The 19,044-nt window shown below is 45.2% G+C and overlaps 1 protein-coding gene across 5 annotated transcripts in view; it reads left to right on the top strand.

The window, feature by feature from the left end:
- HOOK3 (hook microtubule tethering protein 3) overlaps positions 1-19,044 on the top strand; it is a 366,964-nt gene that overhangs the window by 149,535 nt on the left and 198,385 nt on the right. The window lies entirely within an intron of this gene.

Genomic DNA, 19,044 nt, shown 5'->3' with positions numbered 1-19,044 from the left:
GACTGGACTTTTTCACTTTCATTCAGCCTTTGTTTTGGCTTTATCTATGCCTGAAACTTCCAGCATTCCTTTAGAACTGTCTTTACAAGGAATTGCTTCCCGGGACCAGATGTTCTTCAGTAGATCTTTTCTTTCCTGGGTATATGATGAACTCAGCAGAGTTCTGCTTTAAGTTTAAAGCTCTTACTCACTCACTTGCTGAGTTCTTACATGTTTGGAACAGCGTTTCAATTTCTTTTTGCAATTGGGGCACACTTTTACATATTATGGTTTCCCCATGAGCACTAGACTCCTGGTACAGGCAGATTCCTGTCTGTGGTCTGTGGACCCACATACATTCCTGCAGTTGAGTCGCTGTGTCCGCATCTTTGTTTTCCTTTCTTTTCGTTTTTTCAGTTCGTATATTTTTGACTGGGTTCCCGGTCTTACTCTGGCTGCCTAGCCTCGCGGGGCTGCGGCCGTATTTTCTTCTTATGTTCCGACCTCGTTCCGGGTTTAAAAACTACTAAGTGCAACCGGGTTATCTCCATCACCGACCCTCATAGTTGGTGTGTGGAGTGCCTGGGTGCAGAGCACCACGCTGAGTCGTGTCCCCGTTGTGTGACTTTGCAACCGCGGGCTCTTCATAGGAGGGTGGTCAAGATTCTCCAACTCTTTGGCCCCATGGATCCTGCGGGACAGGCCTCAAGCTTGGCCTCGGCGCCCTCGTTGGGTGCCTTGGCCTCGAAGTCCCGTCGGCCTCGAAGGCTCCAGCCTCGGGTAAGTCTCCTCTTTCCTCCTCAGGTGTGCCGGCAAAGAAGCCTATCTCGCAGTCTCATGTCAGTGCCGCCTCGTTGGCGTCTTCGAGACATAACTCTAAGCGTGCCTCCTCACATAGGGAATACTCTTCCTCGAGGTCGCCCCCAAAGGAGCGCACTGCTGCACCTAAGACCCAACCACCTTTAGTCTCAGTGCCTATGTTCAAGGACATGCTTAAGGCTATACTTACCACGCAGCTTTCCTCGGAGGTGAGCCAAGTGGACTCGACTTCGACGCCACTGACCTCGGTCTCGACCAAGTCTCGGTCTGACCAGCCTGAGCGTCCCCTCATATCTCGAGGCCATGCCCGCAAGATTCGCCAGGCTCCCTTGAGTGATTCTTCATCCCCTGAGTCACCTGTGACTTTTCGGGGGTCCAGGCCAGAGGCCCGTTTTTCCCCCCTACTATGTCGTGGCTTGTCCCTCCTAAAAAGCCTTGGTCTTCTCCGCCCCTTCAGGGCAGGTCTCCAACCACGAAACCTTCCAGGCACACATTTGTCCTCGTGTTGGACTCTAGTGTGTGTTCCTCATCGAGGCAGCTGCCGGCCTCTAAGGGGTCTTCTTCGAAATCGGTGGAGGAATTTTCCTTTCCCCCTCTTCTCCGAGGCTTCGCCAGCTGTTTCCTCGGACCCAGGGGTCTTCCCCGGTCCATCTTGCACAGAGTCGTTTCTCGACGCCCCCCAGACACTTTAGTCAAGCCTCTTCGGTCTCCTATTCGTGGGACTCCGAAACCCCAGCTTACTATTCGAGGGAAATTTCGCCCTCTTTCTCGGCTGGCCCCAGATCTTGCTCGGGGTCTCCTCAGGAGGATGAGTCTTCTTCTCAAAACTCCTCCTTTACTCATTTCATCTCTGACACGGGTAGGGCCTTGAACATGGACCTCCAGTCTGAGTCCCGTTATACCCAGGAATACCTGGCGGAAATGGGTGTTGATCATCTGCCCTGTGAGGCGCTACGATTACCATTGCACCAGGTTCTCTGGCAGACTTTTCTCCGGAACCTGGAAACCCCATAAGCGGTCACAGCCATTCCCTCCAAGTTGGAGTCCTATTACTGGACGATCCCGGTTAAGGGGTTTGAAAGTTCTCAGCTTTCTCACCAAGCCTTGGTGGTTGAGTCTTCCTTGAAGAAGTCTAGCCCCTCGAAGGTTTACGCTGCCGTCCCTCCGGGAAGGGAGGGCCGTCGATGGACAAATTTGGTCGCCGTCTTTATCAAAACTCAATGATGGCAAATCGTGTCCTCAACTATAATTTTATCTTCACGTCCTACCTCTGGTTCTGTGTGGATGCCTTCCGCTCGTTCCGGGAAGCTGTGCCGGATTCTCAGTGTCAGGAGTTTAGTTTCCTCGAGGAGACCCCCTTCCAGCTCCGCCTTTATATGTTTCAGGCGACCTACGACGCCTTCGAGTTGTCATCGAGGGACACGGCCTTTGCAATCGCCATGCGTCGCCTCACTTGGCTCCGGATTGTGGATATGGATCCGAATCTACAGGATCGTCTTTCTAATCTCCCGTGTGTGGGTCATGAGCTCTTTGATGATTCCATCGAATCGGCCACCAAGCGCCTCTTGGACCATGAACGGTCCTTCGCCTCTCTGGTGAAAATTAAACCGAAGGCCCCTCCGGCTCGGCAATACAAAATTCCTCTCCGGAGGTACACACAGAAATCTACTCCTGTCTTCTCTTGGCCTCCTTTGAAGCAGCCGCAGCAACAGCAGCAGCGTCAAACTAAGGCCCAATCGCCGGCTCCGACGAAGACCGGGCCGTCTTTTTGACAATTCCGGTCCGAGCCTTCGGGCTCTCTTCCTCCTGGAGCCTTCCCCCCTTCCCATTAGGGGTCATCTCCCATCATTTCTATGCCCAATGGGAAAGTCTTACCATCGACAGTTGGGTGCTTTCTATCTTTCGGGAAGTGTACTCCCTTCACTTCAGTCACGTACCCCCGGACCTGCCTCCCAAGAGAGTGTCCTTCTCAGCTGCCTCTCCTTCTGCAGGAAGCTCAGGCTCTTCTTCGCCGTCGGGCGGTCGAGGAGGTTCCCCTGGAACAGTGGAACACCGGATTTTATTCCCGTTACTTTCTGGCACCCAAGAAGACGGGGGATCTGCATCCAATCCTGGACCTCTGTGCTCTGAACAAATTTCTGGTCAGGGAACGGTTCAGAATGCTCACCCTTCCTACGTTGTACCCCCTCTTAGACGAGGGGGACTGGCTGTGCTCGCTGGACCTCAAAGAGGCGTACACGCATATTCCGATACAACCGGCCTCTCGTCGGTATCTGAGATTCCGAGTGGGGGATCTCCATCTCCAGTATAGTGTTCTTCCCTTCGGCCTGGCGGCCTCGCCAAGGGTCTTCACGAAATGTTTAGTTGTGGTTGCTGCGGCCCTGCGTCTCCGCGGCCTGCAGGTGTTTCCCTAACTCGACGACTGGTTGATCAAGGTGTCCTCTCGCCACGAAGTCCAGCGTGTGACAAATCAAAGCATCTTGCTCCTTCAGAGCCTCAGCTTCGAGGTGAACTTTTCCAAGTCTCAGCTCTGCCCGTCCCAGTCTCTGGAATTTATCGGAGCGGTCCTGGACACGGCTCGTCTCCGCTTCTTCTTGCCTCGGTCTCGACAGGAGGCCCTTGTTTGTTTATTCCAGAGGGTGGCCCATCTGTCTTCGGCCCTGGCTCGGTTCATGATGGTCCTCCACGGTTCACGTGACTCCTTTTGCCAGACTTCACCTCTATATTCCTCAATGGACTCTAGCATCCCAATGGAACCAGGATCGGGATCGTGTCTCTTGACTCATTGTCATGACTCCTTTTTGAAGCAGTTTCTCCGTTGGTGGATGCTCTCTTCCAATCTTTCCAGAGGTTTTCTGTTTCATGCTCCTCCTCTGCAAAAGGTCCTCACGACCTATGCTTGGGGGGCTCATCTGGATGGTCTTCGCACTCGGGGTCTTTGGTCCAGTGCCAACCGCCTTTGTCACATCAATCTACTGGAGCTTTGAGCGATTTTCCTCGCCCTGAAAGCTTTTTGTCACCTACTTTGCGACCGAGTGGTGCTGGTCCGCACGGACAAACAGGTCACCATGTATTATATCAAGGGGTCCCGGTCCCTGTGCCAGGAGGCTCTGGGATTGGGCTATCCGCCGCAACATATTCCTTCGAGCAGTCTATATTCAGGGCCAGCACAATTGTCTGGCGGACTAGTTGAGTCGTCTTCTGCAGCCTCACGAGTGGTCGAGCAATTCCTTGACCTTGCGTCAGGTGTTTGCTCGTTGGGGGACTCCGGACGTCGACCTGTTCGCTTCCCCCCTCATTCACAAGTTGCTCCGCTTCTGCTCCAGGGTTTACACCACTCTCAGACTTGAGACGGATGCTTTCCTGCTGGATTGGACGAACCTTTTCTGTATGCGTTCCCTCCATTCTCTCTGATTCTGAAAACTCTCGTCAGGCTCAAGTCCTCGCATGCCACCATGATTCTGATAGCTCCTCGGTGGCCCCGGCAGTCGTGGTTCTCCCTTCCTTTGCAACTCAGTTCCTGGGAGCCTCTTCTTCTGCCTGTTTTTCCTTCTCTACTTACACAGAGTTGAGATTCTCTTCTTCATCCCAACCTACAGTCTCTGCACTTGATGGCTTGGTTCCTCGAGACTTAATGCCCTCCTTCCAGTTCTCACAACCTGTGTTGGATGTCCTGGAGGCATCTCGGAAGGAGTCCACTCACCAATGTTACCATCAGAAGTGGACTCGCTTTTCTTCCTGGTGTGCTACTCGACCCTTATCTGCTGTCCTGGATTATCTTTTACACTTGTCTGGCGCTGGACTCAAGTCCTCTTCGGTTCGAGTCCACCTTAGTGCCATTGCTGCTTTTCATCAGCCAATTGACGGGAAGCCTATCTCTGTTCATCCTGTGGTTTCCTGCTTCATGAAAAGCCTTTTCCACGTTCATCCGCCCCTTAAACCTCCTCCTGTGGTTTGGGATCTTAACGTGGTCATTGCTCAATTGATGAAACCCCCATTCGAACTGCTTGCGCGGGCTCACTTGAAGTTTCTTACTTGGAAGGTTATATTTCTTATTGCTCTCACTTCTGCCCATCGGGTCAGTGAGCTTCAAGCCTTGGTTTTGGATCCACCTTTCACTGTCTTCCATCATGATAAGGTGGTTCTCCGTACCCATCCTAACTTCTTGCCTAAGGTTGTTTCTGAGTTTCATATCAACCAATCCATCGTTCTTCCTGTGTTTTTTCCAAAGCCCCATTCTCACCCTGGAGAAGTGGCTCTGCATTCTCTTGATTGTAAGCGTGCGCTGGCCTTCTACTTGAAACGCACCGCTCCTCATCGTTCTGCTCCCCAGGTTTTCCTCTCTTTCGATTCTAATCTCTTGGGTCGCTCTGTTTTTAAGCGGACCATTTCTAACTGGTTGGCCGCTTGTATCTCTTTCTGTTATGCTTAGGCTGGTCTCTCCCTGCCGGGTCGAGTCACGGGCCACATGGTCAGAGCGATGGCGGCGTCTGTTGTTTTCCTCCACTCGACTCCGATTGAGGAAATCTGTAAGGCTGCCACTTGGTCCTCAGTTCATATGTTTACCTCGCACTACTGTCTGGATGCTTTTTCCAGGCGTGATGGCCATTTCGGCCAGTCAGTTTTGCAAAATCTGTTCTCCTAAATTGCTAACTCTCCCTCCATCCCATTCTTGTTAGCTTGGAGGTCTCCCACATGTAGAGAATATGCTGCCTGCTTGTCCTGGGATAAAGCACAGTTACTTACCGTAACAGGTGTTATCCAGGGACAGCAGGCAGATATTCTTGCAACCCACCCACCTCCCCGTGGTTGGCTTCTTTGCTAGCTATCTGAACTGAGGCCACGCTGAGGAGACGCATGCCCTAGACAGGGTGGGAGGGGCACACTTGAAGGTGTTCAAGCAAGTCTGCTTGCGAAAACGTCCACTAGGGGGCTCCGTCGGTGACGTTGCCCACATGTAGAGAATATCTGCCTGCTGTCCCTGGATAACACCTGTTACAGTAAGTAACTGTGCTATCTCTAATCAATATATTTCACTGGAGCACATTCTATAGTATCAAATTTATAGACTGGATGGCACTCTTGTATCACATGGCATCTTCAGTCCATATTACTCTCTTCATGAGACTTCATTTAGAATTGCCCAGTAGTTTCTGGCATCTACATGGTCTCTAGTTGTCAATCCTTTTTTACAGCCACTTTAATCGCTGTGTCACTCTGTTTAGTGGGGAATTACTTCGTACACTCTTTTCAAACAGCTACTGCTTCAGATGCCTCCAGATCAGCCAGTTCTGACCACATACTCCTCCATGTATTCTTGCGAACCTCACCTGTACAGTATTAACACATGAGCCTGCTCTGCCAAGAGCAGACGTTTATATACATATGTTGAGTTGGGAATATTCTCAAGTTTTTTCATCACAGCATATTTAATCAATTCCTCTTACTGTGCATGTGCAATCAACTTATATTCTACTACATAATCAAGCATGACGGTATCAATTTTTTTTGTTTTTTCTATCAGAAAGCCAAGAGGATTTGGAATTACTCAGTTGCTTGACACATATTTCTAAACCTTGTCTATGTTCAAGAAGCAACAAATACTCTTGCTGACAAACTCAGCTGATTTCTTTGGGAATACCAGTGGGCGCTCATCTCTTTGATTTTTTTGTCACATTTTCTTTTTCTCTGAGAATCCTCAGATAGTCCTATCCTGTTTCAGACACTATATTAGGGATCCAATATCCTTCTAGATCTTGCCATCTCTTCTCATGCAGAGTCCAAGTCTCTTTTACGTCCCATTCTACAGTTATCTCATCTGACATTTTTATTCAGGATGACCTCATCTAACACTGATCTTCTGCTCTTTCAGAATATTTTTGGATGGCTCCAGGAATGCCTTCTACATGACAGTGTTCCTAACAAAATATGATTTTCAGCATTGTATGGTATTCATCGTCAAGATGCTTTATCACTTTCCATATCTTCAATGTTAGAATGTTTTTTCCCCTTATCCAACTCATAGCTTAAAATCACTTCAGTCAGACTTCACCTCAAGGTTTTCAGTGTTTTCCATGTTTATTTTATTGTTAAAGTTCTGACTATTCATCTTCTTGTTAACAGTTTATGAAAGCACTTGTCAACATCAGACCATTTCTCAAACATCCTCTACTGGTTTGGAATCTTACTGTGGTTCTCTCCAGTCTGCTATAGTCTCTATTTCAACCAGTGGCCTATGCTCTTCTTAATTTCCTCTTAGGAAGTGGAATTTTTTTTTTAAATTCTCCACCACTTCTGACTGATTGCTCTAACAGTTTCACACCTTGGGGTTGAACACACCTTTTTTGGTTTTTTTTACCATGATAAGGTGTTTCTCCGCACTTTTCCAGAGGTAGTCTTGGATTTTCATTTCCATCAGTTCATTGTGTCACCAGTTTTCTTTCCGAAATCGATTCTACTGGACAGCTCTTCATACCTTCTGCTGTAAACGGGGCTTAGCTTATTACTTACAAAGGTCTCAGTCTTATAAAGCATTGCTTCAACTGCTCGCCTCTTTTCATACTAACAAGTTGAGCCGATCTGCCACCAAAAGATCTATTTCCACGGCCTGTATTTCTTTTTGCTATGCTCAGGTTGGACTGCAATTCAGAGATCTTATAACAACTCATGGGATCTGGGCTATGCAGCTTTAGTTGCTTTCTTTTTTTTAATTCTTTATTCATTTTTATATTTTCAACAAGTGGATTATAATAAAGTACAAATATATAAACTTTAATAGCACTTTTTGATCACACATATATTGAATCATAATATAATTCTTCCCTCCCACCCTCCCTTCAATATAACTTTATAATTTTAGATTAATTTGAAATTAAACCCACCCTCCCACCACCCCATATCTTGATAAATAAAAGGGGAAGAAATAAATTAAATAACTCTACTTCTAATGTTTCTTCTACTGTAAATGGCGTCCCACAAGGTTCTATACTGTCTCCTCTTTTATTTAATATATTTCTTGCACCATTATTAACGTTATGCCAATCTATTGGTTTCAATGTCTTCGCTTACGCTGATGACATCCAACTCTTGCACCCTATTGATATCGATAATCCATCAAATACCTCAGAAATTAATGCGAAATTAGAGAAAATTCACACTTGGTTAGATACTAACAGGCTCGCTCTAAATATTAATAAATCTAATGTACTACTGTTTCCGTGGAAAGATAATCCTAAACTCAAATTCCCAATTATTATCAAGAATCATTCCTTACAAGAAGTAATAAATATTAAATATTAGGAGTTATTTTTGATCATAAACTTTCCTTTCATAATCATATTAGTTATATTATATCATCATCTTTTTTTAGGCTTCGCCAAATTCGATCTGTTGCTCAGTTTCTCAATAATAAATCCCTCAACATTCTCATCCACTCATTCATTATCTCAAAGATAGATTACTGTAATGCTTTGTTCAAAGGCATAGCCCAAAAGGAAATTAAACGCTTACAAATTATACAAAATACCGCTGTTAAGCTTATCTTCAAAGCAAATAAATTTGATCACGTAACTCCACTTCTCAAGGAAGCTCATTGGCTTCCTGTTGCTCATAGAATCATCTATAAACTTAGCCTACTTACTTTCAAATCCTTATCTTTTAAAACTCCGGCCTTTATCTATAATCTTCTAATCCCTTACATAACAAATAGGACTCTTAGATCCACTGATCAACATTTGTTAACTATTCCATCTCTCAAAATTATAAACACAAGACGTCAATATATTTTCTCTGTTACTGCACCCCAAACCTGGAATTCTTTACCTTATTATTTAAGACAAGAATCTAACCCAGAAAAATTTAAAAGTAACCTGAAATCTTTTTTATTTATTGATGCCTTTATAAGTCAACAATAATTTTACTATAAAATAACTTCAAGATTATGCTCTCTTCCTTCCCTTATGTACTTTCCCTAAATGTTTTACCCACCTTTTTATGAAAATGTAACTTCTATCCCTTCCTTACCGTAATTGTTTCTGGTATTGTCAAAAAATGTTTTGTTTGTTTTGTCCACACTCTTAATCTGTATTACTTTTAATTTGTAATTTTAAGTTGTACATCGCTTTGAATTAAGATAAAGCGATTAATCAAATCCAAATAAACTTGAAACTTGAAACTTGAAACTTAAATATAATCAATCCTTACAATAGTTTGTTAATGGCTCCCAAACATCAATAAATTTATTATAGCGTTCCTGTTGAATAGCTAATATTTTCTCCATTTTAAAAATATGGCACAATGAATTCCACCAGAAATTATAACTTAATCTATCATGATTTTTTCCATTTTTTTGTAATTTGTTGAATGGCAACTCCTGTCATTATGATAAGTACAGTTTGCCTTTCTTATGTTTTCAGGTAGGCTTCCTGGGACACCAGGCTGCTCAGTGGTACAAATTAATATCTGGATTTATGAATAAAAAACCAAAGACCGGTCTTCGAGACATTTGGAGCATTGAGATTACGCATCAAATTACTGCGTCTCAATGGCCACGAATTTGGTCTTGGAGGATGAGATGTACAGTGTCTGCATCTATGAGACAAACTTGGTATTTTCTGTTACATAGAGCATTCTGGACCCCGGTACGTTTACAAAAATTAGATTGCTCTAAGTCTAATAGATGTTGGCACTGTCATCTAGAAGCTGGTACATTGGATCATTTATTGTTTTTTTGTCCACTAATATATAATTTTGGGAAATCTATTTGGAGTCAAATTAATAATTTACTTGAGAATCCGGTAGCGCTTTCATATGATACGATATTATTCGGTACATCAATGAGGAAAAAGAGTCAAATATACTCTAAAAACAATAAATTATTTTAGTTGCTTTCTTGCGTTCCACTTACATTGCTGATAGCTGCAAAGCAGCTACTTGGTCCTCAGCACAAGTTCATCTCTCTCTATTCTCCGGAATTCTTTCCAGACACAATGGTTACTTCAGCCAAGCAGTATTATAATTTTTATTCTCTTATCTGGTCAACTCTTCCTCCATCCCATTACAGTAAGCTATGGAGTCCCATATGTGAGAATATGCTGCCTGTTTGTCCTAGGATAAAACACAGTTACTTACCATAACAGGTGTTATCCGGGGACAGCAGGCAGATATTCTCACATCCCACTCACCTCCCCTGGTTGGCTTTTTAGCTTGCTTACGGAACAGAGGAGCTCGAGCTGGCATTGGGTGGGAAGGCACTCGCGCATGCGCAGTGCGGGCAGTCGCAAAGTTTTTCAACTTAAAGTGACAGTTCACTTGTCAAACTGTCCTTGCCAGGCTCCGTGGATGATGTCATCCATATGTGAGAATATCTGCCTGCTGTCCCCAGATAACACCTGTTACGGTAAGTAATTGTGCTTTATTCAGCAATGGGCAGCATGATCAGAGATCTGTGTGTACAGTATCTGTTATAATTTATACTTATCAAAATCTGTGAATTTATTTTAAAACTAGTCTTTAAGCCCGTTACATTAATGGGTGCTAGAAAGTAGCCCCCTTTCCCTCTCCCCCTCCAGTTCCTCCCTAACTGTCTCTCCGTAGCCCCCTTTCTGTCTTCCTCCCCTAAGCAAAATGATCTGCCTCCCAGCACACCCCTCCCCCCGAAGCAGCCCCCTTTCCCTCTACCCCTCCAATTCCTCCCTGACAGTGTCTCCGTGGTCCCCCTTCTGTCTCCCCTTGAGCAGCGGATGCAGCACTGTAAATACGCTGCTTCGCGGCCTCTACTGCCCCGATTTGCTCTTCCGTGTCTCTGATGACGTCATCAGAGAACGGAAGAGCAAATCGGGGCAGTAGAGGCGGCGAAGCAGCGTGTTTACAGTGCTGCGTCCGCTGCTCGAGCCAAGAGGTTTGTCGACCGCGGGAAGGGAAGGGGGTGGCGGCGGCGGCAAGGGACTAAGGTAGCCGGCCAGACCGCGAGAAGAGAAAATTGGGTGGAAGGCTCAACGGGGATTGGGGGGGAGGGGCGAAGACGATGACGAAGACTGAGCCCTTGCTTTCTCCCTAGCTCCCAGTGCCCTACCCGTCTGTACACCGCAATCTGGAGAGCAGGGAGTGCAACGGTTGCGGCTGGCAAGCAATGCGGCTGGGAAGCAGTAAGGCTCGGGACTCACGCATGCGCACGTCTGCAAAGCCACGGACATACATCTCACGGAACAGGGATTTCAGATCACGCAGATCTGAGTGCGCATGCGCGTCTAGCGTTTTATTATATTAGATGATTGGGACTTTTTATCCATCAGATAGCTCTTTGCTAGCTAATTAGGTTAAAAAACCCCTTGTGCTATTAAAAATAAAACACAACCCTTAAGTGGGTTAGATTTTGAGGTTACAGAGCCACATGTTGAGTACCCTCAGTATAGTAGGCTGAAGCATTTGGGTCATAATAAATGTCCAAATTGTGTCCAATACTGTCACTTGCTCAAAATTTGGACACAATTTGGACAGATTGTGGGGACCAGCAACTTTGTACGCAATCTGAACAGATTGTGGTAGCAAACATACAGCAAAGCAATGTGGAGGCATTTTTACAGCAAAGATCTAGGAAGTTGAATGAGTTGCGATACAACGTAGACATTTCAAGTATTTATCCACCTTTGGGTTGACTTGTATTAAGGTCTTTTATATTGACTGTATGAACTTATTTTTTTGGGGGGGGGGTTCTGGATGTTAGTATTATTAGGTATTTATTAGATGAGATTGATAAATTATTTAGTATGTAATAATTAATAAAAGGTCATATACAGTGGAACCTCGGTTTGTGAGTAACGCGGTTTACGAGTGTTTTGCAAGACGAGCAAAACACTTAGCAAACTTTTGTCTCGCAAACCGAGCACCGCCCTGATAAACGAGCACTTACAGCTGCAGGAATGAATTATGCTCGTAAACCAAGGTACCACTGTATTTTAAATTGAGTATGTGAATAGTTTCCTCTATAATGTATTTTATCTAATCCTTTGTAGATTAGTGAAACTATTAAATAGTTGTGATAAGTCCAAAGATTTATTGTATTTTAATGAATATGCATGAGAGAAATCTGAATGCCTACTACCTACTTTATAGGCAATCTGACATGTAGGGCTCTGTCAGTGATGTCACCTAGAGTGTAATTGAATTCCCCTGCCATGTATGGAGAACCTCTGTTACAGCAAATAACTGCACTTTATTATCAAAAAATAAGAAAATAACCCAATAGTCCCACCCACTTAAAATAGAGATAAAATAAAAGCAGTGTAGATAGACATAAGGATTAATAAAAGCGTTTCCATTAATTTACTTATCACAGAAGTCAAACTTACTGGCCTGTAGATAGAAACATAGAAACATGAAGGCAGATGAAGACTAAATGGCCCATCCAGTCTGCCCCTCCATAACATCCATCATCTCCTCCTCTCCCTAAGGCAGGGGTGTCAAACTCAATCACATTAAGGGGGCCAAAATCTAAAACAAAGGCTAAGTCTTGGGCCAGACCCTGCCCAATCTCCGCCCCCATACCCCGCCCCCATAATAGTACTAATTGTAATACCATTTTTTGCATTCATTTTTCATATACAGTACTCCTCCAAAATTCATGGGAGTTACGTTCTTGAAGTAACCGTGAATTGTGAAAAACCGCGATTATTGGATGCGAAAGAGGAGCAGGGATCGAAGGCGGGAGAGGGCTATAGGAGCGGCAGCGTCTGCTGCGAGTGCCAATGCGGGTGGTGGCGCTTGCGGCCCTGACCTGGTCCGGGATTGCTGCTCGGATTGCAGGTCAGGCAGAGCGGATCGGTGATGTCACGGGGCTGGAGGATGCGCACGGCGGGGTCACGGAAGAGGCGGATGGAGGATATTTTTCTAAATGCTGTAATTGCAGAGGGAAAAACCGAAAAACAACTCTGAACCGCGACTTCGCAGTATAATCTTATTAACAACACATAATGGTTAACTACAAAATTAAACTACACAAAGCACACTGTATGCTTCTCAACATTCATTCCTACCAGAACACAGATAACCCCTTTGCAAAGATTCAAGACACTTCATTCAGTACAACCCCAGAGAAATAGAAACAAATGCATTTCTTCCTAAACAGTGCAAAATATAGACAGCAGATGTAAATTCTCAAAATTGACACAATTCAATCACTAAATTGAAAATAAAATAATTTCCCCTACCTTTGTTGTCTGGTGATTTTCCTAGTCTTTTCCCAGTCTCTGGCTGCATGTCCTCCTGTCTGTGCTCTTAACTGTGTATCCAGGACCACCTTATCCATTTGCTGTTTTTCTCTCCTTCACTTTCTGCCATACATCTATCTTTGTCAAAAAACCAAAAAGAGAGGCAATATAACTCACACAGTACTAAGCTGTTGAGTGACAAAAGAGAACATAAACAAACAAAAAATCACTCCACATGTATTGAATCAGAAAAAAATCTAAAAATGTTCTTCTTTACTGTTTTTAGGAACTGTGCTCAGAGACATGAAGGCTATAAAACCGCCTCACCACCCAATCATTGCATAGTTCAATACAGTGTCAGAAGAATGGTATATATCTCTCTAGTTGTACATCTGCACCCTCTCAGTTGTAAATGTGCTCGTACACAGCTGAACTACGTACTTAGGTATATATTTTAGAACCCACCTACGTATTTTGTGGTTACACTCATACCTCCCAAACATGCCATTTTGTGGTCTCATCCAAGTATGTGTTACTTGTCACAGGTCATACTTGTAGATAGGAGCAATTTATAAGGGGCATTTTGCACATCCTCTATAAAATTACCCCTTAGTCATGGAGTGGAGGAGCAGCCTGGTGGTTAGTGTAGTGGGCTGAGAACCAATGGAACTGGGTTCATTTCCCACTGCAGGTCTTTGTGACTCTGGGCAAATCACTTAACCCTCCATTGCCCCTGGTAAAAACTGCTTTGATTGTAACCACAGAAAGGTGATATTGTGAAGGAAAAAGGTCAAAAGGATTGTGTAGAGTAAAAGGGGAGAGAAGAGGGGTGACGGAAGGGAGAAAACAGATAAAAACAGGAATACAAAGGTATTTCAAGCTTATTTTGGATTTAGTAAATGCCCCTTTCAGTAGTAGTTCAAGGTGAGTTACATTGAGGTAACATAGAAACATAGAAATAGACGGCAGATAAGGGCCACGGCCCATCTAGTCTGCCCACCCTAATGTCCCTCCCCTACCTTTGCCCTGTGAATAGATCCCATGTGCCGATCCCTTTTGGCCTTAAAATCAGGCACGCTGCTGGCCTCAATCACCTGTAGTGGAAGACTATTCCAGCGATCAACCACCCTTTCAGTGAAAAAGAATTTCCTGGTGTCACCTCGGATTTTCCCGCCCCTGATTTTCCACGGATGCCCTCTTGTTGTCGTGGGACCCTTGAAAAAGAAGATATCTTCCTCCGCCTCGATGTGGCCCGTAAGATACTTGAACGTCTCGATCATGTCCCCCCTCTCTCTGCGCTCCTCGTATCTGCCCAGGTACTCGGGGTATTACCTTGCCCCAGATCCCACTCACCTACTCAGTGCTATCTCACCTACTATCATCCCTCCTATCTGTCGCATCCTATTACTCTCCACTGCAACTGTCCCTGATGTCTTCAAACATGCCGTTGTCACACCCCTCCTCAAAAAACCCTCACTGGACCCCACATGCCCCTTCAACTATCGCCCCATCTCCCTCCTCCCCTTCTTATGTGAGTTTCTTTAACGTGCTGTTCACTGCCATTGCCTGGACTTCCTATCCTCCCAAGCTATTCTGGATCCCCTTCAGTCAGGCTTTTGCCCACTGCATGCCACATAAACTGCCCTTACCAAAGTTTCCAATGACCTGTTCCTGCCAGATCCAAAGGCCTCTACTCTATCCTCGTTCTTCTCGATCTATCTTCCATCTTAGATACTGTTGATCACTGCCTACTCCTTGATATGCTGTCCTCACTGGGATTCCAAGGTTCTACTCACTCCTGGTTTTCTTCCTATCTCTCCCACCACACCTTCAGTATATGCAATGGTGGTTCCTCCTTCACAGCCTTCCTGCTATCAATTGATGTACCTCATAGCTCTGTCCTAGAGCCACTCCTTTTCTCAATCTACACTTGCTCACTTAACATAAGAACATAAGCAGTGCCTCCGCCGGGTCAGACCATAGGTCCATCCTGCCCAGCAGTCCGCTCCCGCGGCGGCCCAAACAGGTCACGACCTGTCTGAATCACCAGAAGGGGCTCCCTTGCCACCTTGGTTTCTCATTGAAGTCCTATCTTCCCATCGAAGTCTTGCACATGCACGACCTGATTGGGTTTCTATACTTATTACCTGGTTAGCTTTCTATACTTGTGTTACATCCCAGCACCTCTCTCAGTATCCCACGATCCCTTTATTCCTCAGAAATCCGTCCAATCCCTGTTTGAATCCCTGTGCCGTACTCTGCCTGATCACTTCCTCCGGTAGCGCATTCCAAGTGTCCACGACCGTTTGTGTGAAAAAAAACTTCCTTGCATTTGTTTTGAACCTATCTCCCTTCAGTTTCTCCGAATGCCCCCTCGTACCTGTTGTCCCTTTCAGCCTGAAGAATCTGTCCCTATCCACCCTCTCTATGCCCCTCATGATCTTGAAGGTCTCTATCATATCCCCCCTGAGCCTCCTTTTTTCCAGAGAGAAGAGCCCCAGCCTATCCAACCTCTCGGCGTATGGGCAGTGTTCCAGCCCTTTTACCAGTTTCGTTGCTCTCCTTTGGACTCTCTCAAGTACTGCCATGTCCTTCTTGAGGTACGGCGACCAATATTGAACTCAGTATTCCAGATGTGGACGCACCATCGCTCGATACAATGGCATGATGACTTCCCGCGTCCTGGTTGTTATGCCCCTCTTTATGATGCCCAGCATCCTGTTGGCTTTTTTCGAGGCTGCTGTGCACTGTGCAGATGGCTTCAGTGATGCATCCACCAGCACACCCAAGTCTCTCTCAAGACTGCTATCTCCCAACAATGCCCCCCCCCCCCAATTTGTAGTTGAACAACGGGTTCTTTTTCCCTATATGCATGACCTTGCATTTTTCCACGTTAAAGCGCATTTGCCATTTGTTTGCCCAGTCTTCCAGTTTGTCCAGGTCCCTTTGTAAGTCCTCACACTCCTCCCTGGACCTAACTCTGCCGCACAGTTTGGTATCGTCTGCAAATTTTATAACCTCGCACTTTGCCTCCTTTTCCAGGTCATTGATAAATATGTTGAAGAGTAACGGCCCCAGCACCGATCCCTGTGGCACACCGCTCGTGACTCCCCTCCAGTCAGAATATTGTCCCTTTACTCCGACCCTCTGCAGTCTACCCGACAACCAGTGCTCGATCCATCTGTGCACATCCCCTCCCACCCCGTGGTTCCACAGCTTCCTAAGCAGCCTTTCATGTGGCACCTTGTCGAAAGCCTTTTGAAAATGGAGGTAAATGATGTCTATAGGTTCCCCATTGTCCACCCGACTGCTTATTCCCTCAAAGAAGTACAGAAAGTTCATTAAGCATGACCTTCCCTTACAGAATCCATGCTGGCTTGTTCTCAGTAGGCCATTTCTCTCGATGTGCTCGCAAATACTGTCCTTGATCATAGCTTCCACCATCTTCCCTATAATTGAAGTCAGGCTCACCGGCCTGTAGTTCCCGGGGTCACCCCTCGATCCCTTCTTGAAGATAGGTGTGACATTCGCCAATTTCCAGTCCTCTGGTACCTCTCCAGTTTTCAAGGATAGGTTGCAAACATGCTGGATTGTGCCCGCTATTTCTTGTCTTAGTTCCTTTAGAACCCTTGGGTGGATCCTGTCTGGGCCCGGCGATTTGCCGCATTTTACCTGTCTATCTGTTTGAGGACATCCTCCTTACTTACCTCTATGTGTTCCAATTTTTCAGCCTGTTCACCACTCATGAGCTCCTCTGAGTCCGGTATATTAGATGTGTCTTCTCTCGTGAAAACCGACGAGAAGAACGTGTTCAACCTCTCAGCTACCTCTTTATCCTCCTTAATCACTCCCTTCCTATCCCCATCGTCCAACGGCCCCACCTCCTCTCTCGCTGGTCGCTTCCCCTTTTCATAACTGAAGAATGCCTTGAAGTTTTTCGCCTCCCTGGCCAGCCCCTCTTCGTATTTCCCTTTTGCTTTTCTAACCTCTCGGTGGCATTCCTTGGAGTGCTGATTTCCTCCCATGGCTTCCAGTATCCCCTTTATGGTGATGATTCCCAGATCTCTCTCTCCACACCAGATATCTCTACAGAAACCCAGACCAGAGTCTCAGCCTGCCTGTCTGACATTGCCACCTGGATGTCTCACCACTATCCAAAACTGAACATGGTTAAAACAGAGCTGCTCGTCTTTCCGCCTCCCTACTTCCCCCATTCTCTATCCCTGTGGACAACACTCTTATCCTCCTTATTTTGTCTGCTTGCAATCTTTGGATCATCTTCTCCTTCACTGCCCAGATACAACATATTGCTAAAAACTGCTGCTTCTTTCTCTATAATATTACCAAAATTCGACCCTACCTCTCTGATCACACTACCAAAACCCTTGTCCACAACCTCCTCACCTTGCACTTAGACTACTGGAACTCACTACTCTCAGGCCTTCCACTTAGACATCTTGCTTCTCGACAATCCGTCCAGAATTCAGCTATACAACTTATATTGTGTGAGAGCTGTGATACTCATGTTACCCCTCTCCTAAAGTCACTTCACCGGCTTCCCATCCTTTTCCTAATGCAATTACGACTCCTCTTACTGACCTACAAATGCACTTGGCTTCCCCTCACTATCTCTCGTCACTTATCTCCCTTATGTACCCCCCCACACAAGCTCCGCTCAGCTAGTAAGTCCCTCTTATATGTTCCCTTCTTCTCTGCTAACTTCAGGCTCCATCCCTTATGTCTCTCTGTGCCATATGCCTGGAACAAACTGCCTAAATCCCTATGGCAGGCTTCATCTCTGCCAGTGATCAAGTCCAAGTTAAAAGCCCACCTCTTTGAGACTGCTTTCAACTCCTAGCTCTTCTCATCTTGGATTCTGTTTCCCCAACCCTATATGTCATGTCTGTCTTTCCAAGGTAGATTGTAAGCTCTTCTGGTCAGGGACCATCTATTAAATGTAAAAAAAAAAAAAACAGTGTTTCATATGCCTTTCAGCACTATATAATTGATAAATAGTAGTAGGAAAAAATTAAAAACCAAGTTATTTAAGAAATTTGTCAAATGATCTAACTAAACTTCTCAATATATCCTCGGAAGTTAACGCTTCTGCTATCTGTCTTGTAATTTCTCTGGGTTTGCCCAGACCAATTCTTTTGTAATCTGCCTTGAACCGAAAGGTAGTGGCGGATTAAAGACACTAATGTAATGTAGTGTGTCTGCGGCAATGGAGGGTTAAGTGACCGACTTCCTAAGGTCCTAAGGAACAGCAGTGAGAATTGTTGTCAGCCTGGTGCACTAACCAGTAGGCTAGTCCTCCACTCCAAGATGTGTTTAAAAAGATGACAGATTGAGAATCCTTCCTACCTCTTTGGAATAACTTTCCTTTAACAGTACAATTGAAGATAGACTAGTTATTGTTTATTTAAAGCTTCTATACTGCTAACTAATGACTATGAAATCAATTCAGAGAGGTCTATATATGAAGACAAGCTTAGGGGGCTTCATTGAAGGTAGGGGTGAGGAGATACTAGATTGATGAGGATGATCTATTCATATAGAGAAATTTGACTTGCCATTGTCGTTGTTTGTTTTTTGCTTTTTTTAATTATTGTAAATTGAATAGCTGGAATTTTTGTAGAGGTAATTAATAAGCCTAAAAGAAAGAAAGCTAGATGCAGGTGTTTGTGTAGCCTCTCTGAAAAAGCGCTTTTTGGAATTTTGTGTGGGTGCGCTGTTATTCCTTGTGTGTGCAAGATGACATGGGTTTATTATAATGCATAATGAATTTTATTCTAGTGGTATGTGGAGAAAAACAATGAATGTATATACTCGAATATAAACACATCCTAATATAAACTGAGATAACCTTCCCCTTCCGCCCCCCCTCCTCTCTTCCCTGACATCTACATTCCAGATTTCCCTGAGGTGCCCTGTCTTGCTAGCCCTGTTCTTCCTGTCAGGCTCTACACCCAGCCTCTCCCCTGCTGAAACCCAGTACAGGCCTCTCTGAACCTACCTTAAACATTGGTGGTCCAGTGGT

Source organism: Geotrypetes seraphini, chromosome 1, assembly GCF_902459505.1.
Source record: "Geotrypetes seraphini chromosome 1, aGeoSer1.1, whole genome shotgun sequence".
NCBI classification, from domain to species: domain Eukaryota; kingdom Metazoa; phylum Chordata; class Amphibia; order Gymnophiona; family Dermophiidae; genus Geotrypetes; species Geotrypetes seraphini.
The sequence above is the reverse complement of the archived record's forward strand: the minus strand, read 5'-3'. Positions and strand labels throughout refer to the sequence as shown.